We start from the raw sequence: 25811 nt of genomic DNA, 5'->3' as shown, positions 1-25811 counted from the left end.
CTCTCCATCCCTCATTCATCTCAGACTCTAACCACACCCTCTTGAGCCACGCCCATTTAAGCCACACCCACTATGTCGCGTAAACCACGCCCGTTTTTCGCTTCACTTGTATATTTTCCCTAAGCCACGCCTACAAACGAATGCCCCACCCCCTAATTATTGTACAGCTCCGCCTACAGCCACAAAAGTGTCCCACATTTTTTTTTACAATGTTGGCAACTATGGTATATGTGTCAAGCTTTACTAAAAAAAGCAGAGTAGACAAAAGTTGTACAATTATTTGTATAGAAACATATGTGGACTAACCTGATCCAATAATGGAGCAGACATAGAGACCATGGGTAAGAAAGGAAATCCTGAAAAAATGTGTTTGTCTGGGAAAGAAAAAAGGAAAAAGGTTGTGTGAAAAGCAGTGTTATAAAATGAAACAAAAAAGTGCAGGGAATGCAAATAAAGCACCAGGTGAGTGCTAGGGCGGGGAGTGCCAGGGAGAGTGTATACCAGGTGAGTGATACACCTGAAAGTGTATTTACCTTGATATGCAAACAGCTCCCCACCCTAGCACTCACCTGGTGCTTTATTTGCATTCCCTGCACTTTTTTGTTTCATTTTATAACACTGCTTTTCACACAACCTTTTTCCTTTTTTTCTTTCCCAGACAAACACATTTTTTCAGGATTTCCTTTCTTACCCATGGTCTCTATGTCTGCTCCATTATTGGATCAGGTTAGTCCACATATGTTTCTATACAAATAATTGTACAACTTTTGTCTCCTCTGCTTTTTTAGTAAAGCTTGACACATATACTTATGCTAGAGTACACACGCTCTCATACAAAAATATTATTACATTATATAACGTGATGTTCATCTTACTAAATTTGGCAAATCATTGAGACATATACATGTGTTTACAGCTGATATCTATCAAGCTACATACTGAGACAATAGGACCATTCACCTTCACTTATGCCATGTCTGCCGCCTGGCATCCACCCTGGGGGTACCCGTGTCCGTCTTCTTCCCCTCAGCTCCCGTGCCATAATCTGGCTGCTGCCGTCCACTTGGGGGTTCAGCGATGGAAACTTTGGTTTCGTTCATTGGTAAGTATTGGGCCCTTTTGCTCTGGCCCATTCTGCCATTGTTCTTACATTTACCACTGTGACACATCTTTTTGTCTATTTAGATACATCTCATCCGCATCCACCCCTGATGAGCGAGTAATGATCTCGCAAAACGCGCGTCGGGTTTTCTGATGTGTGCATTTGTATATATTGCATTGTATAACGTTTGTATCAACTTTATTTATTCTCTTCATTATGTGCAAATCCATTGGCTGAGCTAATATGCTATATTATCCATGTATGTACATTGATTTTAAAAAACATTTATACTGCTAATACTCTTGTTACTCGGTGGCTAACTGTGACCACCTCATTTAAAGTCCCAGGGCGACTTTCTCTTTTTTAGAACCTGGAAAAGAAGTCTCTTCAGTCACTTACACAAAGTGATGTTTAAAAATGGAACACAACCCAGGATACAGGAGTCATCTTATGCTATATGAGTAAGTGCTGTCGCGTGAAATGCGTCGAGACGCTCTCACCGGTGTATGGGTCTGCCTGAATAAACCTCGTGTTTCCATCATGGACTCTTTATACACTTATGCCGCGTACACATGGTTGGACTTTTCGACCGGACTGGTCCGGCGGACGCCGACGGACTAAATCCGGCGGACAATCCGATCGTGTGTGGGCTTCACTAGACCTTCAGCGGACTTTTCCATTCGCAAATCTGACGGACTTTAGATTTGGAACATGCTTCAAATCTTTACGTCGTAACTCCGCCGGACCCAGAAATCCGCTCGTCTGTATGCTAGTCCGACGGACAAAAACCCACGCTAGGGCAGCTATTGGCTATCAACTTCCTCATTTTAGTCCGGTTGTACGTCATCACGTACGAATCCGTCGGACTTTTGTGTGATCATATGTAGTTAAGTCCGTTCGTTAGAAAGTCTGCCGCAAGTCCGCCAAAAGTCCTTCGAAAGTCTGTCGGACGGGCTGTCCGACCGTGTGTACGCGGCATTATGGGCTCCAGTTTTCTGTATGGTTTGTCTACTTAGCTGATCATAGATGTGGAGTCAGAGCAATCCAAAGAGGTGGGTGGGTGCTTTTTTCGCTAGTGACAGTAGGGCATTTCATATTGGAGTTTTAAAAATATGCTACATGTTATGTCGTATGATTTCCACTGCCTAAGTTCTGTACATGATTATTGTTACAATGTATCTATGTAATTATACACCACAAATTAAGCTGTCCAATACGGGTGGTTTTCTTCTCCTTTACCTAAGGGGTTGGTGTTTTATAGTGTATCCATTTTCCTATATGTTTCTTGTCATATTATATATACTATCTCGCCAAAAGTATTGGGACACTCGCCTTTACACGCACATGAACTTTAATAGCATCCCTTATATCTCCTGAATCCAGAACCCGCAGTCAATTTGACCACCAGGCTCTGGTCTTTGTTGGCTGCAGGATTGTGCAATGTACAATATAGTGTATATAGCGCAGGAGGAGTGTAATGTACAATATAGTGTATATAGCGCAGCAGGAGTGTAATGTACAATATAGTGTATATAGCGCAGGAGGAGTGTAATGTACAATAAAGTGTATATAGCGCAGGAGGAGTGTAATGTACAATATAGTGTATATAGCGCAGGAGGAGTGTAATGTACAATAGAGTGTATATAGTGCAGGAGGAGTGTAATGTACAATATAGTGTATATAGCGCAGGAGGAGTGTAATGTACAATATAGTGTATATAGCGCAGGAGGAGTGTAATGTACAATATAGTGTATATAGCGCAGGAGGAGTGTAATGTACAATATAGTGTATATAGCGCAGGAGGAGTGTAATGTAAAATATAGTGTATATAGCCCAGGAGGAGTATAATGTACAATATAGTGTATATAGTGCAGGAGGATTGTAATGTACAATATAGTGTATATAGCGCAGGAGGAGTGTAATGTACAATATAGTGTATATAACGCAGGAGGAGTGTAATGTACAATATAGTGTATATAGCGCAGGAGGAGTATAATGTACAATATAGTGTATATAGCGCAGGAGGAGTGTAATGTACAATATAGTCTATATAGCGCAGGAGGAGTGTAATGTACAATATATTGTATATAGCGCAAGAGGAGTGTAATGTACAATATAGTGTATATAGCGCAGGAGGAGTGTAATGTACAATATAGTGTATATAGCGCAGGAGGAGTGTAATGTACAATATAGTGTATATAGCACAAGAGGAGTGTAATGTACAATATAGTGTATATAGCGCAGGAGGAGTGTAATGTACAATATAGTGTATAGTACAGGAGTATGTAATGTTTGGGGGGATCTTCCGGTGTAATTTTGGGGGGGAATGGGGGACTCCTGGTGTAGTATGGAGGGGATAGGGGGGTCCTCTGGTGTGTACAGTATGGGTGAAGGGGGTGTAGTATTGGGGGGGGGGAGCTCTTCCAGTGTGTACTGTATTCTCCTGGTGGCAGAGGGGATCCCCAGGTAAGTACACTACCCGGTAGGTCACACAGAGTTTGGTAGGTGCTCAGGGTCCTGGCGGGTTGTATGGTGTTCGGTCCCCTGGCAGTCCTGGCTCGGTGGGTACATGTCACTTCCATAACGCTGTGCCACCCGCTCACCCGGAAATAATCCCTTTGCATCTCCAGTGTGTCCCTGCCCCCTCTGTGTGTCTCAGCCCCACCCCCTGGGTGTGTAGTAGAAAGGTGTGGGCCCTCCCCAGTTCTTTAGCCCGGACAGGTGTGGGAGTTCTCTGCTCACCTGCAGCCATTTTAAATGTTTCAAAGACTTGTCCCCCTGCCTCCTCTTCTGGCGTCACCCCCTCCATCTCCGCTCCCATCCTGAGCTTCCCTCACTCTCCCATCAAGCCCTGCTCTGAGCCACACTCCGGTCTGAATAATGTGTCTGGGTTAAGGCGGACTGAAGCCCAGACACATGATTCAAAACCTGGCCTGTCCAGGTAAATCCCAGACAGGTGGCAACTGGCAACCCTAGGTTTGCCAAGGGCAGGCTAATAGACACATAATTGTTCTAAATTCAACCAGGTAGAGCAAAGAATATAAGAAGAACACACACCGCTCCAGGCAATACTTCAGGTTTAAATTGTGCCTGTGAAATGGTATCTCCCATCGAGAGATGCCTCCTACGATGTGCGCATGCGCCCTGGTTACATCAGCCCAGCTGATGGGCAAATCAGCTGTTGTGCTGTTCCGTACGGCGCATGTGCAGTACATACCAGGCACTTCTCGACAGGACACCGGTTTTCTAGGGGGCAGGTTCCTGTTTTCCACTGAAAAGGTCAATCACAGTCCTGCTAGCCCCGCCCACCGTGAGAAGGAAGATGGCTCACTTGGCTGCAATAGAGGGATCTCACTGTGACTGAAAAAATGGCAAACAGGTGAAAGTTTTTGAAAATTCTAATGAGCTTCTTGGAACTTTTTTAGAATAGTCCTAGCCCAATGTGTTTTAATTTTCTGTTGCTGCTGCTCTCCTACCACACTGGCCTTTTTAATTTTTGGTGGAGAGGACACATGGAAAAACTGCCATATCCTTGCCGGGGGCAGATGAAAAAAGAGGTGCAGTGGTGGGGGGGCAGATGAGGGGGTACAGTGGTGGGGCAGATGAAAAGAGGGCTACAGTGGTGGGGCAGATGAGAAGGGGGTACAGTGGTGGGGCAGATGAGGGGGGCACAGCTGTGAACAAGATGAGAAAAGAGATAGAGTGGTGGGGAAGATGAGAAAGGAGATACAGTGGTGGGACAGAAGAGCAGGGAGGTACAGCAGTGAGGCAGATGTGCAGTGGGGTTCAGCAGGGGTGGCAGACAAGAAAGAGGGTACAGTGGTGAGGTAGGTATGCAGGGGGTACAGTAGCGGTAGGGCAGATGTGCAAGGAATACAGTTATGGGACGGATGACAAGGGGGGTACAGTGGTGGAACAGATGACAGGGGTTACAGTGGTGGGATGGGCAGGGGGTTACAGTGGTAAGACAGATGAATAGGGGGGTACAGAGGTGAGACAGATTTGCAAGGGGGTACAGTGACCTGAGGTGTGAAGGTGCAAGAATTGCAGCCGATGATGTAAAGGTGCAGGAACAGGGGCTGATCTGGGATGTGAAGATACAGGTATTGGGATTGACCTGGAGGGGTGAAAGTGCAGAAATTGGGGGTGAACTGAGGTCTAAAGGTGCAGAACCTTGGGTGATCTGATGGGTGAAGGTGCAGGAACTGGGGTGATCTGAGGTTTGATGGTGCAGAAATTGAAGCAGATCTGAGGTGTGAAGGTACAGGAACTGGGGTGATGTGAGGTGTGAAGGTGCAGGAGTTGGGGTGATCTAAGGTGCAAAGGTGCAGGAGTTGGGATGATCTGAGGTGTGAAGGTGCAGGAGGTGGGTGATCTGCGGTGTGAAGGTGTAGGAATTGGGGAGATCTGAGGTGTGAAGGTGCAGGAATTGGGGAGATCTGAGGTGTGAAGGTGCAGGAATTGGGGAGATCTGAGGTGTGAGGGTACAGGAGATGGGGTGATCTGAGGTGTGAAGGTGCAGGAGATGGGGTGATCTAAGGTGCAAAGGTGCAGGAGTTGGGATGATCTGAGGTGTGAAGGTGCAGGAGGTGGGTGATCTGCGGTGTGAAGGTGTAGGAATTGGGGAGATCTGAGGTGTGAAGGTGCAGGAATTGGGGAGATCTGAGGTGTGAAGGGGCAGGAATTGGGGAGATCTGAGGTGTGAGGGTACAGGAGATGGGGTGATCTGAGGTGTGAAGGTGCAGGAGATGGGGTGATCTGAGGTGTTGAGGTGCAGGAGAGGGGGGATCTGAGGTGTGAAGGTGCAGGAGGTGGGTGATCTGAGGTGTGAAGGTGTAGGAATTGGGGAGATCTGAGGTGTGAAGGTGCAGGAATTTGGGTGATCTGAGGTGTGAAGGTGCAGGAATTTGGGTGATCTGAGGTGTGAAGGTGCAGGAATTGGTGAGATCGGAGGTGTGAAGATGCAGGAGTTGGGGTGATCTGAGGTGTGAAGATGCAGGGATTGGGATTGATCCGGAGAGGTGAAAGTTCAGAAATTGGGGATTAACTGAGGTGTGAAGGTGCAGGAATCGGGGATGAACTGAGGTCTACAGGTGCAGAACCTTGGGTGATCTGATGGGTGAAGGTGCAGGAACTGGGTGATCTGAGGTTTGATGGTGCAGAAATTGGAGCAGATCTGAGGTGTGAAGGTGCAGGAACTGGGGTGATGTGAGGTGTGAAGGTGCAGGGGTTGGGGTGATCTGAGATGTGAAGGTGCAGGAGTTGGGTGATCTGAGGTCAGAGGCGTATCTAGTGAAAATGGCGCCTATGGCAAGCACTGAAACTGCGCCCCTGTCAAAAAAAAAACAACAAAACAAAAAAAAACAGCTAACAAAACTACAAGTCAAGCTCTTTAATCCTTCTATTAACAAATTAGTACTACATAAACTGCCCAATGGATCAGTTCGCCCCTGGTCATTAAACATTCTACATTCAGTGAAAGTAAGTGTACTGCAAAGTTTGCTCTGCATGAACTTTCACTGAATGTAGAATGTTTAAGGAGCTTGTTGCACAAATCACTTTATTAAACTTTATGATATCTATTTATTTAATCCATATTGAGCACTATTTGATTGTGTGTATATGCCAAGCACAAGCAGCCAATCAAATATGGTGCTCAATATGGATTACATTAATATGCATAGCCATAAATATCAGAAATAAAAGTGTAATAAAGTGATTTGTGCAACAGCAGGTACTACTTTTAAATAGACTGCGAATGTGACTACAGCAGATGACCAGACTGCGAATACAGGAGATGACCAGACTGTGAATGCGACATACTACAGGAGATGACCAGAATGCAAATGCGACATACTACAGGAAATGACCAGACTGCAAATTCGACATACTACAGGAGATGACCAGTCTGCGAATGCGACATACTACAGGAGATGACCAGAATGCGAATGCGACATACTACAGGAGATGACCAGAATGCGAATGCGACATACTACAGGAGATGACCAGAATGCGAATGCGACATACTACAGGAGATGACCAGAATGCGAATGCGACTACAGCAGATGACCAGACTGCGAATGCGACTACAGCAGATGACCAGACTGCGAATGCGACTACAGAAGATGACCAGACTGCGAATGCGACTACAGCAGATGACCAGACTGCGAATGCAACGTACTACAGGAGATGACCAGACTGCGAATGCGACATACTACAGGAGATGAACAGAGACTGCGAATGCGACTACAGCAGATGACCAGACTGCGAATGCGATATACTACAGGAGATGACCAGACTGCGAATGCGACTACAAGAGATGACCAGACTGCGAATGTGACTACAGGAGATGACCAGAATGCGACTACAGCAGATGACCAGACTGCGAATACGACTACAGCAGATGACCAGACTGCGAATGCGACTACAGCAGATGACCAGATTGCGAATGTGACATACTACAGCAGATGGCCAGACTGCGAATGCGACATACTACAGGAGATGACCAGAAGGCGAATGCGACTACAAGAGATGACCAGACTGCAAATGCGACATACTACAGCAGATGACCAGACTGCGAATGTGACTACAGCAGATGACCAGACTGCGAATGCGACATACTACAAGAGATGACCAGACTGCGAATGTGACTACAGCAGATGACCAGATTGCGAATGTGACATACTACAGCAGATGACCAGACTGCGAATGCGACATACTACAGCAGATGACCAGACTGCGAATGCGACATACTACAGCAGATGACCAGACTGCGAATGCGACATACTACAGGAGATGACCAGACTGCGAATGTGACTACAGCAGATGACCAGATTGCGAATGTGACATACTACAGCAGATGACCAGACTGCGAATGCGACTACAGAAGATGACCAGACTGCGAATGCGACTACAGCAGATGACCAGACTGCGAATGCGAAGTACTACAGGAGATGACCAGACTGCAAATACGACATACTACAGGAGATGACCAGAGACTGTGAATGCGACTACAGCAGATGACCAGACTGCGAATGCGACATACTACAGGAGATGACCAGACTGCGAATGCGACTACAAGAGATGACCAGACTGCGAATGTGACTACAGCAGATGACCAGACTGCGAATGCGACTACAGCAGATGACCAGATTGCGAATGTGACATACTACAGCAGATGACCAGACTGCGAATGCGACATACTACAGGAGATGACCAGACTGCGAATGCGACTACAAGAGATGACCAGACTGCGAATGCGACATACTACAGCAGATGACCAGACTGCGAATGTGACTACAGCAGATGACCAGACTGCGAATGCGACATACTACAAGAGTATGGGGAGATCTGAGGTGTGAAGGTGCAGGAATTGGGGAGATCTGAGGTGTGAAGGTGCAGGAATTGGGGAGATCTGAGGTGTGAAGGTGCAGGAATGGGGGAGATCTGAGGTGTAAAGGTGCAGGAGATGGGGTGATCTGAGGTGTGAAGGCGCAGGAATTGGTGAGATCAGAGGTGTGAAAATGCAGGAGATGGGGTGATCTGAGGTGTGAAGGTGCAGGAATTGGTGAGATCGGTGGTGTGAAGATGCAGGAGATAGGGTGATCTGAGGTGTAAAGATGCAGGAGATGGGGTGATCTGAGGTGTAAAGATGCAGGAATTGGGGTGATCTGAGGTGTGAAGATGCAGGAATTGGGGAGATCTGCGGTGTGTAGGTGCAGGAGTTGGGATGATCTGAGGTGTGAAGATGCAGGAGATGGCGTGATCTGAGGTGTAAAGGTGCAGGAATTGGAGTGATCTGAGGTGTGAAGATGCAAGAGATGACATGATCTGAGGTGTGAAGGTGCGGGAATTGGAGTGATCTGAGGTGTGAAGGTGCAGGAGATGGGGTGATCTGAGGTGTGAAGATGCAGGAGATGGGGTGATCTGAGGTGTGAAGGTGCAGTAATTGGGGTGATCTGAGGTGTGAAGATGCAGGAGATGGCGTGATTTGAGGTGTGAAGGTGCAGGAATTGGAGTGATCTGAGGTGTGAAGGTGCAGGAGATGGGGTGATTTGAGGTGGGAAGATGCAGGAAATGGGGTGATCTGAGGTGTGAAGGTGCAGAAGTTGGGTGATCTGAGGTGTGAAGGTGCAAGAGGTGGGGTGATCTGAGGTGTTAATGTGCAGGAGGTGGGTGATCTGAGGTGTGAAGGTGTAGGAATTGGGGAGATCTGAGGTGTGAAGGTGCAGGAATTGGGGTGATCTGAGGTGTGAAGGTGCAGGAATTGGTGAAATCTAAGGTGTGAAGGTACAGGAATTTGTTTGATCTGAGGTGTGAAGGTGCAGGAATAGGGGAGATCTGAGGTGTGAAGGTGCAGGAATTGGGGTGATCTGAGGTGTGAAGGTGCAAGAATTGAGGAGATCCGAGGTGTGAAGGTGTAGGAATTGGGGAGATCTGAGGTGTGAAAATGCAGGAGATGGGCTGATCTGAGGTGTGAAGGTGCAGGAATTGGGGACATCTGAGGTGTGAAGGTGCAGATATTGGGGAGATCTGAGGTGTGAAGGTGCAGATATTGGGGAGATCTGAGGTGTGAAGGTGCAGGAATTGGGGAGATCTGAGGTGTGAAGGTGCAGGAATTGGGGAGATCTGAGGTGTGAAGGTGCAGGAATTGGGGACATCTGAGGTGTGAAGGTGCAGATATTGGGGAGATCTGAGGCGTGAAGGCGTATAAACTGGGGAGATCTGAGGTGTGAAGGTGCAGGAATTGGGGAGATCTGAGGTGTGAAGGTGCAGGAATTGGGGAGATCTGAGGTGTGAAGGTGCAGAAATGGGGGAGATCTGAGGTGTAAAGGTGCAGGAGATGGGGTGATCTGAGGTGTGAAGGTGCAGGAATTGGTGAGATCAGAGGTGTGAAGATGCAGGAGATGACATGATCTGAGGTGTGAAGGTGCGGGAATTGGAGTGATCTGAGGTGTGAAGGTACAGAAGATGGGGTGATCTGAGGTGTGAAGATGCAGGAGATGGGGTGATCTGAGGTGTGAAGATGCAGGAGATGGGGTGATCTGAGGTGTGAAGGTGCAGTAATTGGGGTGACCTGAGGTGTGAAGATGCAGGAGATGGCGTGATGTGAGGTGTGAAGGTGCAGGAATTGGTGAGATCGGAGGTGTGAAAATGCAGGAGATGGGGTGATCTGAGGTGTGAAGGTGCAGGAGATGGGGTGATTTGAGGTGGGAAGATGCAGGAAATGGGGTGATCTGACGTGTGAAGGTGCAGAAGTTGGGTGATCTGAGGTGTGAAGGTGCAAGAGGTGGGGTGATCTGAGGTGTTAATGTGCAAAGAGGTGGGTGATCTGAGGTGTGAAGGTGTAGGAATTGGGGAGATCTGAGGTGTGAAGGTGCAGGAATTGGGGTGATCTGAGGTGTGAAGGTGTAGGAATTGGGGAGATCTGAGGTGTGAAGGTGCAGGAATTGGGCTGATCTGAGGTGTGAAGGTGCAGGAATTGGGGACATCTGAGGTGTGAAGGTGCAGATATTGGGGAGATCTGAGGCGTGAAGGCGTATAAATTGGGGAGATCTGAGGTGTGAAGGTGCAGGAATTGGGGAGATCTGAGGTGTGAAGGTGCAGGAATTTGGGTGATCTGAGGTGTGAAGGTGCAGGAATTTGGGTGATCTGAGGTGTGAAGGTGCAGGAATTGGTGAGATCGGAGGTGTGAAGATGCAGGAGTTGGGGTGATCTGAGGTGTGAAGATGCAGGGATTGGGATTGATCCGGAGAGGTGAAAGTTCAGAAATTGGGGATTAACTGAGGTGTGAAGGTGCAGGAATCGGGGATGAACTGAGGTCTACAGGTGCAGAACCTTGGGTGATCTGATGGGTGAAGGTGCAGGAACTGGGTGATCTGAGGTTTGATGGTGCAGAAATTGGAGCAGATCTGAGGTGTGAAGGTGCAGGAACTGGGGTGATGTGAGGTGTGAAGGTGCAGGGGTTGGGGTGATCTGAGATGTGAAGGTGCAGGAGTTGGGTGATCTGAGGTGCAAAGGTGCAGGAGTTGGGATGATCTGAGGTGTGAAGGTGCAGGAGGTAGGTGATCTGCGGTGGGAAGGTGTAGGAATTGGGGAGATCTGAGGTGTGAAGGTGTAGGAATTGGGGAGATCTGAGGTGTGAAGGTGCAGGAATTGGGGAGATCTGAGGTGTGAAGGTGCAGGAATTGGGGAGATCTGAGGTGTGAGGGTGCAGGAGATGGGGTGATCTGAGGTGTGAAGATGCAGGAGATGGAGGATCTGAGGTGTGAAGGTGCAGGAATTTGGGTGATCTGAGGTGTGAAGGTGTAGGAATTGGGGAGATCTGAGGAGTGAAGGTAGAGGAATTGGGGTGATTTGAGGTGTGAAGGTGCAGGAATTGGTGAGATCGGAGGTGTGAAGATGCAGGAGTTGGGGTGATCTGAGGTGTGAAGATGCAGGAGTTGGGGTGATCTGAGGTGTGAAGGTGCAGAAGTTGGGTGATCTGAGGTGTGAAGGTGCAAGAGTTGGGGTGATCTGAGGTGTTAATGTGCAGGAGGTGGGTGATCTGAGGTGTGAAGGTGTAAGAATTGGGGAGATCTGAGGTGTGAAGGTGCAGGAATTGGCGAAATCTAAGGTGTGAAGGTACAGGAATTTGTTTGATCTAAGGTGTGAAGGTGCAGGAATAGGGGAGATCTGAGGTGTGAAGGTGCAGGAATTGGGGTGATCTGAGGTGTGAAGGTGCAAGAATTGAGGAGATCCGAGGTGTAAAGGTGTAGGAATTGGGGAGATCTGAGGTGTGAAGGTGCAGATATTGGGGTGATCTGAGGTGTGAAGGTGCAGGAGATGGGGTGATTTGAGGTGGGAAGATGCAGGAAATGGGGTGATCTGACGTGTGAAGGTGCAGAAGTTGGGTGATCTGAGGTGTGAAGGTGCAAGAGGTGGGGTGATCTGAGGTGTTAATGTGCAAAGAGGTGGGTGATCTGAGGTGTGAAGGTGTAGGAATTGGGGAGATCTGAGGTGTGAAGGTGCAGGAATTGGGGTGATCTGAGGTGTGAAGGTGCAAGAATTGAGGAGATCCGAGGTGTGAAGGTGCAGGAATTGGGGACATCTGAGGTGTGAAGGTGTAGGAATTGGGGACATCTGAGGTGTGAAGGTGCAGGAATTGGGCTGATCTGAGGTGTGAAGGTGCAGGAATTGGGGACATCTGAGGTGTGAAGGTGCAGATATTGGGGAGATCTGAGGCGTGAAGGCGTATAAATTGGGGAGATCTGAGGTGTGAAGGTGCAGGAATTGGGGAGATCTGAGGTGTGAAGGTGCAGGAATTTGGGTGATCTGAGGTGTGAAGATGCAGGAGTTGGGGTGATCTGAGGTGTGAAGATGCAGGGATTGGGATTGATCCGGAGAGGTGAAAGTTCAGAAATTGGGGATTAACTGAGGTGTGAAGGTGCAGGAATCGGGGATGAACTGAGGTCTACAGGTGCAGAACCTTGGGTGATCTGATGGGTGAAGGTGCAGGAACTGGGTGATCTGAGGTTTGATGGTGCAGAAATTGGAGCAGATCTGAGGTGTGAAGGTGCAGGAACTGGGGTGATGTGAGGTGTGAAGGTGCAGGGGTTGGGGTGATCTGAGATGTGAAGGTGCAGGAGTTGGGTGATCTGAGGTGCAAAGGTGCAGGAGTTGGGATGATCTGAGGTGTGAAGGTGCAGGAGGTAGGTGATCTGCGGTGGGAAGGTGTAGGAATTGGGGAGATCTGAGGTGTGAAGGTGTAGGAATTGGGGAGATCTGAGGTGTGAAGGTGCAGGAATTGGGGAGATCTGAGGTGTGAAGGTGCAGGAATTGGGGAGATCTGAGGTGTGAGGGTGCAGGAGATGGGGTGATCTGAGGTGTGAAGATGCAGGAGATGGAGGATCTGAGGTGTGAAGGTGCAGGAATTTGGGTGATCTGAGGTGTGAAGGTGTAGGAATTGGGGAGATCTGAGGAGTGAAGGTACAGGAATTGGGGTGATTTGAGGTGTGAAGGTGCAGGAATTGGTGAGATCGGAGGTGTGAAGATGCAGGAGTTGGGGTGATCTGAGGTGTGAAGATGCAGGAGTTGGGGTGATCTGAGGTGTGAAGGTGCAGAAGTTGGGTGATCTGAGGTGTGAAGGTGCAAGAGTTGGGGTGATCTGAGGTGTTAATGTGCAGGAGGTGGGTGATCTGAGGTGTGAAGGTGTAAGAATTGGGGAGATCTGAGGTGTGAAGGTGCAGGAATTGGCGAAATCTAAGGTGTGAAGGTACAGGAATTTGTTTGATCTAAGGTGTGAAGGTGCAGGAATAGGGGAGATCTGAGGTGTGAAGGTGCAGGAATTGGGGTGATCTGAGGTGTGAAGGTGCAAGAATTGAGGAGATCCGAGGTGTAAAGGTGTAGGAATTGGGGAGATCTGAGGTGTGAAGGTGCAGATATTGGGGAGATCTGAGGCGTGAAGGCGTATAAATTGGGGAGATCTGAGGTGTGAAGGTGCAGGAATTGGGGAGATCTGAGGTGTGAAGGTGCAGGAATTGGGGACATCTGAGGTGTGAAGGTGCAGATATTGGGGAGATCTGAGGCGTGAAGGCGTATAAATTGGGGAGATCTGAGGTGTGAAGGTGCAGGAATTGGGGAGATCTGAGGTGTGAAGGTGCAGGAATTGGGGAGATCTGAGGTGTGAAGGTGCAGGAATGGGGGAGATCTGAGGTGTAAAGGTGCAGGAGATGGGGTGATCTGAGGTGTGAAGGCGCAGGAATTGGTGAGATCAGAGGTGTGAAAATGCAGGAGATGGGGTGATCTGAGGTGTGAAGGTGCAGGAATTGGTGAGATCGGTGGTGTGAAGATGCAGGAGATAGGGTGATCTGAGGTGTAAAGATGCAGGAGATGGGGTGATCTGAGGTGTAAAGATGCAGGAATTGGGGTGATCTGAGGTGTGAAGATGCAGGAATTGGGGAGATCTGCGGTGTGTAGGTGCAGGAGTTGGGATGATCTGAGGTGTGAAGATGCAGGAGATGGCGTGATCTGAGGTGTAAAGGTGCAGGAATTGGAGTGATCTGAGGTGTGAAGATGCAAGAGATGACATGATCTGAGGTGTGAAGGTGCAGGAATTGGAGTGATCTGAGGTGTGAAGGTGCAGGAGATGGGGTGATCTGAGGTGTGAAGATGCAGGAGATAGGGTGATCTGAGGTGTGAAGGTGCAGTAATTGGGGTGATCTGAGGTGTGAAGATGCAGGAGATGGCGTGATTTGAGGTGTGAAGGTGCAGGAATTGGAGTGATCTGAGGTGTGAAGGTGCAGGAGATGGGGTGATTTGAGGTGGGAAGATGCAGGAAATGGGGTGATCTGAGGTGTGAAGGTGCAGAAGTTGGGTGATCTGAGGTGTGAAGGTGCAAGAGGTGGGGTGATCTGAGGTGTTAATGTGCAGGAGGTGGGTGATCTGAGGTGTGAAGGTGTAGGAATTGGGGAGATCTGAGGTGTGAAGGTGCAGGAATTGGGGTGATCTGAGGTGTGAAGGTGCAGGAATTGGTGAAATCTAAGGTGTGAAGGTACAGGAATTTGTTTGATCTGAGGTGTGAAGGTGCAGGAATAGGGGAGATCTGAGGTGTGAAGGTGCAGGAATTGGGGTGATCTGAGGTGTGAAGGTGCAAGAATTGAGGAGATCCGAGGTGTGAAGGTGTAGGAATTGGGGAGATCTGAGGTGTGAAAATGCAGGAGATGGGCTGATCTGAGGTGTGAAGGTGCAGGAATTGGGGACATCTGAGGTGTGAAGGTGCAGATATTGGGGAGATCTGAGGTGTGAAGGTGAAGATATTGGGGAGATCTGAGGTGTGAAGGTGCAGGAATTGGGGAGATCTGAGGTGTGAAGGTGCAGGAATTGGGGAGATCTGAGGTGTGAAGGTGCAGGAATTGGGGACATCTGAGGTGTGAAGGTGCAGATATTGGGGAGATCTGAGGCGTGAAGGCGTATAAATTGGGGAGATCTGAGGTGTGAAGGTGCAGGAATTGGGGAGATCTGAGGTGTGAAGGTGCAGGAATTGGGGAGATCTGAGGTGTGAAGGTGCAGGAATGGGGGAGATCTGAGGTGTAAAGGTGCAGGAGATGGGGTGATCTGAGGTGTGAAGGTGCAGGAATTGGTGAGATCAGAGGTGTGAAGATGCAGGAGATGGGGTGATCTGAGGTGTGAAGGTGCAGGAATTGGTGAGATCAGAGGTGTGAAGATGCAGGAGATGACATGATCTGAGGTGTGAAGGTGCGGGAATTGGAGTGATCTGAGGTGTGAAGGTACAGAAGATGGGGTGATCTGAGGTGTGAAGATGCAGGAGATGGGGTGATCTGAGGTGTGAAGATGCAGGAGATGGGGTGATCTGAGGTGTGAAGGTGCAGTAATTGGGGTGACCTGAGGTGTGAAGATGCAGGAGATGGCGTGATGTGAGGTGTGAAGGTGCAGGAATTGGTGAGATCGGAGGTGTGAAAATGCAGGAGATGGGGTGATCTGAGGTGTGAAGGTGCAGGAGATGGGGTGATTTGAGGTGGGAAGATGCAGGAAATGGGGTGATCTGAGGTGTGAAGGTGCAGAAGTTGGGTGATCTGAGGTGTGAAGGTGCAAGAGGTGGGGTGATCTGAGGTGTTAATGTGCAAAGAGGTGGGTGATCTGAGGTGTGAAGGTGTAGGAATTGGGGAGATCTGAGGTGTGAACGTGCAGGAATTGGGGTGATCTGAGGTGTGAAGGTGCAAGAATTGAGGAGATCCGAGGTGTGAAGGTGCAAGAATTGAGGAGATCCGAGGTGTGAAGGTGCAGGAATTGGGGACATCTGAGGTGTGAAGGTGTAGGAATTGGGGTGATCTGAGGTGTGAAGGTGCAGAAGTTGGGTGATCTGAGGTGTGAAGGTGCAAGAGGTGGGGTGATCTGAGGTGTTAATGTGCAAAGAGGTGGGTGATCTGAGGTGTGAAGGTGTAGGAATTGGGGAGATCTGAGGTGTGAAGGTGCAGGAATTGGGGTGATCTGAGGTGTGAAGGTGCAAGAATTGAGGAGATCCGAGGTGTGAAGGTGTAGGAATTGGGGAGATCTGAGGTGTGAAGGTGCAGGAATTGGGCTGATCTGAGGTGTGAAGGTGCAGGAATTGGGGACATCTGAGGTGTGAAGGTGCAGATATTGGGGAGATCTGAGGCGTGAAGGCGTATAAATTGGGGAGATCTGAGGTGTGAAGGTGCAGGAATTGGGGAGATCTGAGGTGTGAAGGTGCAGGAATTGGGGAGATCTGAGGTGTGAAGGTGCAGGAATGGGGGAGATCTGAGGTATAAAGGTGCAGGAGATGGGGTGATCTGAGGTGTGAAGGTGCAGGAATTGGTGAGATCGGTGGTGTGAAGATGCAGGAGATAGAGTGATCTGAGGTGTAAAGATGCAGGAGATGGTGTGATCTGAGGTGTAAAGATGCAGGAATTGGGGTGATCTGAGGTGTGAAGATGCAGGAATTGGGGAGATCTGAGGTGTGTAAGTGCAGGAATTGGAGTGATCTAAGGTGTGAAGATGCAGGAGATGGCGTGATCTGAGGTGTAAAGGTGCAGGAATTGGAGTGATCTGAGGTGTGAAGATGCAGGAGATGACATGATCTGAGGAGTGAAGGTGCGGGAATTGGAGTGATCTGAGGTGTGAAGGTGCAGGAGATGGGGTGATCTGAGGTGTGAAGATGCAGTAATTGGTGAGATCGGAGGTGTGAAAATGCAGGAGATGGGGTGATCTGAGGTGTGAAGGTGCAGGAGATGGGGTGATTTGAGGTGTGAAGATGCAGGAAATGGGGTGATCTTAGGGTGACCACATTTCCAAACTGCCATTCAAGGACACCCCGCCCCCCGCGCCCCCTCCCCCCGGAAGAATGGAGGGGGAGAGCAGGACAGAGGGGGACTACATCAGGACAGAGGGGGGACAGCAGCAGGACGGAGGGGGACACGGAGGGAGAACGGAGGGGGACACCAGAATGGAGAGGGACAGCAGCAGAACAGAGGGGGACACGGAGGAAGAATGGGGGGCTACAGCAGGACGGGGGGGGGGGAACAGCAGCATAACGGAGGGGGACAGCAGCAGAACGAAGGTGGACATGGAGGAAGAACGGAGGGGGACAGCAGCTGAACGGAGGGGGACAGCAGCAGAATGGAGGGGGGTGGGGGACAGCAGCAGAACTGAGGGGGGTGAGGGGAAAGCAGCAGAACAGAGGGGGTGGGGGACAGCAGCAGAATGGATGGGGGTGGGGGGGACAGCAGCAGAATGGAGGGGGGTGGGGGGGACAGCAGAAGAATGGAGGGGAGTGTGGGGGGACAGCAGCAGAATGGAGGGGGGTGGGGGGGGACAGCAGCAGAACGGAGGGGAGTGTGGGGGACAGCAGCAGAACGGAGGGGAAGTGTGGGGGACAGCAGCAGAATGGATGGGGGTGGGGGGGACAGCAGAAGAATGGAGGGGAGTGTGGGGGACAGCAGCAGAATGGAGGGGGGGTGGGGGGGACAGCAGCAGAATGGAGGGGGGTGGGGGGGACAGCAGCAGAATGGAGGGGGGTGGGGGGGACAGCAGCAGAATGGAGGGGAGTGTGGGGGACAGCAGCAGAATGGAGGGGGGTGGGGGGGACAGCAGCAGAATAGAGGGGGAGTGTGGGGGACAGCAGCAGAACGGAGGGGGAGTGTGGGGGACAGCAGCAGAACGGAGGGGGAGTGTGGGGGATAGCAGCAGAACGGAGGGGGAGTGTGGGGGACAGCAGCAGAACGGAGGGGGAGTGTGGGGGACAGCAGCAGAATGGAGGGGAGTGTGGGGGACAGCAGCAGATCTGAGGGGGAGTGTGGGGGACAACAGCAGCAGAACTGAGGGGGAGTGTGGGGGGACAGCAGCAGAATGGAGGGGGAGTGTGGGGGACAGCAGCAGATCTGAGGGGGGAGTGTGGGGGACAACAGCAGCAGAATTGAGGGGAGTGTGGGGGACAGCAGCAGAATGGAGGGGGTGGGGGGACAGCAGCAGAATGGAGGGGGGTGGGGGGGACAGCAGCAGAATGGAGGGGGAGTGTGGGGGGGACAGCAGCAGAATGGAGGGGGTGGGGGGGACAGCAGCAGAATGGAGGGGGTGGGGGGGACAGCAGCAGAATGGAGGGGGGTGGGGGGGACAGCAGCAGAACGGAGGGGGGTGGGGGGGGACAGCAGCAGAACGGAGGGGAGTGTGGGGGACAGCAGCAGAATGGAGGGAGTGTGGGGGACAGCAGCAGAATGGAGGGGGAGTGTGGGGGACAGCAGCAGAATGGAGGGGGGTGGGGGGGGACAGCAGCAGAACGGAGAGGGGTGGGGGGGACAGCAGCAGAATGGAGGGGAGTGTGGGGGACAGCAGCAGAATGGAGGGGAGTGTGGGGGACAGCAGCAGAATGGAGGGGGGTGGGGGGGACAGCAGCAGAATGGAGGGGAGTGTGGGGGGACAGCAGCAGAATGGAGGGGAGTGTGGGGGACAGCAGCAGAATGGAGGGGGGTGGGGGGGGACAGCAGCAGAATGGAGGGGGGTGGGAGGGACAGCAGCAGAATGGAGGGGGGTGGGAGGGACAGCAGCAGAATGGAGGGGGGTCGGGGGGGGGACAGCAGCAGAAACGGAGGGGGGTGGGGGGGACAGCAGCAGAATGGAGGGGGGGGGACAGCAGCAGAACGGAGGGGGGTGGGGGGGGACAGCAGCAGAATGGAGGGGGGTGGGGGGGACAGCAGCAGAATGGAGGGGGAGTGTGGGGGACAGCAGCAGAATGGAGGGGGGGTGGGGGGGGGGACAGCAGCAGAACAGAGGGGGAGTGTGGGGGACAGCAGCAGAACGGAGGGGGGTGGGGGGGACAGCAGCAGAATGGAGGGGAGTGTGGGGGACAGCAGCAGAATGGAGGGGGGTGGGGGGGGGACAGCAGCAGAACAGAGGGGGAGTGTGGGGGACAGCAGCAGAATGGAGGGGGGTGGGAGGGACAGCAGCAGAATGGAGGGGGAGTGTGGGGGGGACAGCAACAGAATGGAGGGGGGGTGGGGGGGGACAGCAGTAGAATGGAGGGGGGTGGGGGGGACAGCAGCAGAATGGAGGGGGGTGGGGGGGGGGACAGCAGCAGAACAGAGGGGGAGTGTGGGGACAGCAACAGAATGGAGGGGGGTGGGGGGGACAGCAGTAGAATGGAGGGGGGTGGGGGGGACAGCAGCAGAACGGAGGGGAGTGTGGGTGACAGCAGCAGAATGGAGGGGGGTGGGGGGGACAGCAGCAGAACGGAGGGGGGTGGGGGGGACAGCAGTAGAACGGAGGGGGAGTGTGGGGGACAGCAGCAGAACGGAGGGGGGAGTGTGGGGGACAGCAGCAGAATGGAGGGGGGTGGGGGGGACAGCAGCAGAACGGAGGGGGGGTGTGCACTGCTCACTGTAAGTGTAAAGTTACACTAACCTGGAAGTTTGTCTGGCGGCGGCGGGCGGCCAAACTCACGGACTTCGTGGGCGGGAGGGAGGGAGGACTCGGAGACTGGACTGGAGAAGTTGAAGTCGGGCAGCTCGGAGTCGGGTTGCGCTGCTGGCAATGTGCTGCTGCTCTCTGCTGCACCGGCTGCTGGATAGTCGGCGGCCCCGGGACTGGCACTGACTGGGCACAGGGCCACAGGCTAGTAAGTGTGGCTGGCTGCCTGGGCCAGGCTGGCAGCTGCTCTCTCTATCTCTCGGAGCGGAGGACAGAGGCGCGCTGCTCAGCTGTAGCCGTAGGTCACTGCCCAGTGCCCACAATGTGCCTGACTGCCCACGTGACGTTGTCCGCTGACGTCACTGGTTGCTAGACGCGGGGGCGGGCGGCCCTAGCCTAGCAACCAATTAACTGTTAAGCATATGATGATGTGTGTGTTTTACTGTTACACAGTTTATGATTATAAGGGTGGCGGAGTCGGACTGGTGCTGGCGGCGTGTTTTTTTTTTCCATTCCGGGACACTGTATTGTCCCGGAATGAAGCTGCCCGTGACACGGGACGAAAATCTGAAATAAGGGACAATCCCGGGCAATCCGGGACAAGTGGGCACCCTAGACCGTGATCTGAGGTGTGAAGGTGCAGGAATTGGGGTGATTTGAGGTGTGAAGATGCAGGAAATGGGGTGATGTGAGGTGTGAAGGTGCAGGAATTGGGGTGATCTGAGGTGTGAAGATGCAGGAAGATGGGGTGATCTGAGGTTTAAAAGTGCAGGAATTGGGGTGATTTGAGGTGTGAAGATGCAGGAATTGGGGTGATTTGAGGGTGTGAAGATGCAGGAGATGGGGAGATCTGAGGTGTGAAGGTGCAGATGGAGTGATCTGAGGGGTGAAGGTCAATATTCATAAGAAATAAATGATAATTTTTTACTAATATTCAAGTAGTTTACAGAATTTACTGTATAAAAATATATATACTTATATACTTTATAGCCAGGAACACTTCAAAACCTCCCAGCCCACAATATACTGGGCTGAAAAAAAGGAAAAAAAAAACATATCCTACTCAACACATACCAATCTGCTCAGTTCCAGATGAATATTGTTTTTTTTTAAACAGCTGCCATCACACACTTGGTCACGTGCATCATACTCTCTGCTGTGTGTGTCACCCGCACATGACTGGGTCTCGCTACTCACCATGGATATGAGAAACAGATCGGATGACGAAATTTGCTGCAAATATTCCGGGTTCCTGTGGCGAAGTCTTTCTATGTAAACCAAAGCCAGCATCATGGAGCAGGGGAGATACAAGCTTCCCTACAAACACAGAGAGAACCAGCTATCAGGAACATGGTAAATCATGTCTGTCAGTCTTATTCCCCATACACACGATAGGATTTTTCCGACGGAAAATGTTCTATGGGAGCTTGTTGGTGGAAATTCTGACCGTGTGTAGGCTCCATCGGAGATTTTCCATTGAATTTCCGTCACACAAAATTTGAGAGCTGGTTCTCAAATTTTCCGACAACAAAATCCGTTGTCGGAAATTCCGATCGTGTGTACACAAATCCGACGCACAAAGTTCCACGCATGCTCGGAATCAAGCAGAAGAGCCGCACTGGCTATTGAACTTTATTTTTCTCAGTTCGTCGTACGTGTTGTACGTCACCGCATTCTTGACGTTTGGAATTTGTATGCAAGACAAGTTTGAGCCAACATCCGTCGGAAAAAAAAACATGGATTTTGTTGTTGGAAAATCCTATCGTGTGTACAGGGCAAGATTAGGTAACACACAGGGTTCAGGGGTCAGGATTAAGTAACACACAGAGTTCAGGGGTCAGGATTAAGTAACACACAGAATTCAGGGGTCAGGATTAAGTAACACACAGAATTCAGAGGTCAGGATTAAGTAAGTCAGGGGTGTCATGAACAGGTGCAACCAGAACTGTGTGGACTGCCAGAAAATGCCAGACACAAGTAGTGTAAAATAATATAATTTATTTAAAAGATAAGGTGAACAAAGATATAAACGTACCTCCAACATACCAAACTGTGTAAAACAAATCAAACAACCAAATAGTGACCCACAAAGAACAACTCTCTAAACTAAATATATACAGCAGATAAGGAATACCCAAATCGTAACCGTAGCCGAGCCAGGGTCATACACGGGAGATCCAACAAATGGGGGCAAGGAGCAAGACAGGACAGGGAGAAGGTGGAAGGGATTAGGCTGCAGGGCAGGGGGTCCAGGAACTGATGAAGGGTTCAGGATAACAGGATCACAGGAGGAACAGGTTCAGGATAACAGGATCGACGGTACAGGTCAGGGCTCAAGGACAATACCAAGGCAATGAGTGCAATCATCAGCTGGGTATATATACACACACCTCCTGCAATCAGTCTCAGGTGATGCCTGATTGCAGAAGATGATGTTGGCTCCAGACTGCCGGGAGACACTGTTTTTTAACAGACCAAACATCTGATGAGTGTCTGCCCCCGTCCTGATTAACCCTTAGTGCATGCACGACAAAAGATCACACTGAAACTGTGCTCAGATTGATGATACTCTCTTTATTGGCTCCGGATACATGGGGGGTTTTATAGGTGAGCTACTAAGGCGGTGAGCATATGTATCATTAGCACAATGTTATCTAGGTATTAGTAGTTTCTGATTGGTTGTGTCCATGTAAGGTGAACTTCCTCAAGGATCAGGGCGTCACCAAGTCAGGCATATTCCTGGGTGGAGGTGCCATCTAAGTTTCACATTCCTTTGACACGATGGGAGGGGGTGCTACTAGCCGCCATTTTGAGCAGAAATATAAAAGCAGTTTATATACAGGAAAAAATATAGACTTTATAGTATAAAAAAGATGCATAAAAAATGGGCATTTTACCTGATCCATCACAGTCCCCCCTTAAAATGACTATTTACAACTGTCCCTAACCCTCCTAGCTCATCTGTCCATATGTGCCTTGGAACCCCTTTTGTGCTGCGCGTTAGACGGGTGATGGCTTTTCCATTGTGAAGGAATGTGATGTAAATAATAATAATAATCTGAAAATGTCTATTTTCTTATGTGCATACATATTTTTCTCCTTACTCATTATATAAGTATACAGATTAGCTCTGTTCCTATATTCTTCTCAAAATGGCGGGTACCCCCTACATCCCACACATCAGAAGAACGCGGAACTAAAGATAAAACCAAGGACAGCCAAACCTCGTTATGAAGATTCTACATCTTCTTTTCTATCCTAACCAATGAGATGTACCTATTAGACTAACATAGCAATGACGTATTTGTGTGTATAAAACATTAGCACCACCTTGAATAAATGAGAAGTGTAAAAAGTAACGGAGCTGAGCGTGTCTCAGAGTGTTTACTTTTATATGCATGCATATCCACACTTTCCAATTAGAGACAGCAGCAGATAACCTTGGGCTTGATTGGAGCTCTTAATCATTTCCATAACACCATCACCCCCCTTGCCACAGACTTTGCACATAAGGAAGTCCGATGCTGTCCCTAATGGCATTGTGATTCACAGGGAGGGACTGCAATGGAGTGTAAGGTTTCTTATCTGCCTCATAAAAATCTCCTCCTTCTTGGTTCAAGAAGGTTGGGGTGCTATTTTCCACAATTTTCTGCACTAACTTCTTCAGACAAGGTAGAATGCAACAGACCATCAGAGCGAGGATGATCAAAATGATGAAAACAGCTATACCTATTTGAGCTAAAATCTTCCTCCACCCGCTCATCCAGACAAAATATTGGTCCCATGGGTCTGAGATACCCGAATTCTTCTTTAGCTCTACTGATAGGCTTTCCAATTTCTTGATGGCCAGGGTGACCTTGCCATTTGGACCAGTGCTGTCAGGGATGTATGTGGAGCACGTCCCTGTACCTTCTATCATTTTACAAACACCCCCCTTTTCTGCTAAAATCATGTCCAAGGCCATCCTATTCTGGAATGTCATGTAAGATGTGGGGGCTAATTGGTCACCAATCCCTTGTAGGGCATCTCTGGTGTAATTCACAAACCGCTGTTGATTGTAATAATGTAATTTAATGTAATTTATCCAGTCTACATTTTTGTTGACAGTGATTATGGGAATCAGGGACTCAAAACCTGCCTTTACTTGGTCTCGGGCTTTGAACTCATCTGGGACCCCCCTTGAGACCCCTATGGCATCTATATACACATGTGGGTCAAAGCTTCCCTCACGAGCACTCTTCTTTCTCATACAGTTGGGTGACGGTTCAGGGTGTGGGGGAGATGGGTCATATGAGAGGATGTGGAGAGGCATAATGACCTTTGCCAGGGCACACTCTCCATTCCAGTACCCTTCTAGCCTTATTCCTAATTTTCAAATCCCCACAGATCCAATACACATTGTCGAGGGACTGGACCTGGTTCTGTACCTGCCTTCCCAAAATATTACTGTAGGTAGAGCAGTAACCCTCTGTGAAATTACCCAGGAACCTCCACTTTCCTTGATAATTTGAGTGACAGGTATAGTTTCCTGGGTAAATGGTGATGCCTTCGCTTGGCCTTGGGTTTGGGTAACTATGGGGTACTCCTTTTTCCACTTTTCTCAAGATGAGTGGATTGTTGTTGTATTAGTGAACAGGCTAAGGAAGCACTCCTCACTTTCTGCAGGGATTGTCAGTGGAACAGTACCCAGGTGTGGCCTTGCACTGCCACAGACATAGCAATTGGACTTGTTATGCTTGTTTGCACTATACCTCATCCATTCAAGCCACAAATTGGTGTCTGAGAAGCAGGTTTCCCCTGCCATAGTATATCTGAACAAGATGTATTGTAGCACAGAGTGGTACTGTGGATACATAAACAATATAAAAGTGCCGCGTCCTAAAACTATTAAATTTAATAGAGAAGGGGGAGGGACTTGAGGACTTTGTAGGCACAGTGACACCAATTATTACAAAAATTAGTTTATTGAGAAAAAATATATAAACAGACAATAATCGTTAAAATACCACAAATTGTCTAAATACAAAAGATACTTAGTGCAGTTGTTGCTATACAGAACCACTTCTATAGACAGGAGCTCGGATATGAGGATAATTTATCCAGGATAGGTAGATATCTGAGGATGTGGCTGCACAGCAGGTCAACAACAGATTGTTTCGTATCAGGGATTGCTCAACATGTTACACGTGCCTAGACGCTTCTTCAGGAGCGAGGAAGGTTGTGGCTAGCAAAATCAATAAAATTATATAATTAATGTATAATAATGAAACCAAAGTATAGACACAAAAGGTATAAAAAGTCTAAAAAGTTCAAGAAACTCAGCTGACCCAGCACCAACGGCAAAGGCAAGGCGTCCGAAAGGGGCAATGAAGAGTCACCACGGGAGGCGTGCAGAACATAATATGAGCAAATGAACAGGGGGGAAAAAATACTGACTCGGTATTAGAAAGGAACATCCCAAAACAGGGGGGGGGGGGCTGGGATGGGGCAAAAGGGGGGGGGAGGATACGGGAGGAGGGGGAGGGGAAGAAAAAGGGGGGGAGGGGAGGGAAGGAGGAGGGAGGAAGAGATATGGAAAGAGGAGGGGAAGGAAAGGAGAAATGAGGTTGAAAAAAGGGGGGGGGAGGAGGAGAAGGGAGAGAGGGAGGGGAAAGGGGGGAAAGGGGAGGAGAGGGGAATGGAAAGGGGAAAAGGGGGGGGGAGAAGGGGGGGGGGGAGGGAAGGAGGATTACCTGGGACAGGGAGGGAAAAGGGAATGAAGTACTTACTATGCTGAATAGGGTAAAAACATATGCGGATGGCCACAAATAGTGGTAAAAAGGACGGTGGGAGGAAACTGGATAACATGCATAACGTATGTTTCAGGAGAGATGTCACATTGCCTATAGAGAGATATATAAAGCGGATTATTAATGGTGGACAGTAACAATGGTCTAAATGTTACAGATATAATAGAAGGGCTCACCGGACAATGGATAATTATGAAAATTATATATGATATGTAGAAAGAAGTAAACTTGTGAAAGATATTGCTGGTTAGCATATATCTAAGGATGAAGAGGGATCCAGACAGGGCATAAGCAGTATGTGTGGATCATCCAAACCACAGTAACCAAAAAAGGTCTAGGAACAGGGTACCATAAGCCTAAAATGTAAAAAGAATATGCCAATAAGAAAAAACATAAGGACATAAGAATAAATAGGGCGGGTTTGCTAGAGGTAAACATACCTGGGCAATGTGACATGAGGCGTTCCCACACGACCATGTGCGGTGTAAGCTGGTGCATAGTAT

At 49.7% G+C, this 25811-nt stretch overlaps 1 long non-coding RNA gene across 1 annotated transcript; it reads left to right on the top strand.

The window, feature by feature from the left end:
* The first annotated feature begins 592 nt into the window (after nucleotides 1–592).
* On the top strand, nucleotides 593–2304 carry LOC141147818 (uncharacterized). Its single transcript, XR_012245153.1, has 3 exons — nucleotides 593–726; nucleotides 917–1102; nucleotides 1186–2304. It is a non-coding gene; the product is annotated as an uncharacterized lncRNA (long non-coding RNA).
* Nucleotides 2305–25811: the final 23507 nt, after the last annotated feature.

This window comes from Aquarana catesbeiana, linkage group LG06, assembly GCF_042186555.1.
Source record: "Aquarana catesbeiana isolate 2022-GZ linkage group LG06, ASM4218655v1, whole genome shotgun sequence".
Lineage (NCBI taxonomy): Eukaryota > Metazoa > Chordata > Amphibia > Anura > Ranidae > Aquarana > Aquarana catesbeiana.
The sequence above is the reverse complement of the archived record's forward strand: the minus strand, read 5'-3'. Positions and strand labels throughout refer to the sequence as shown.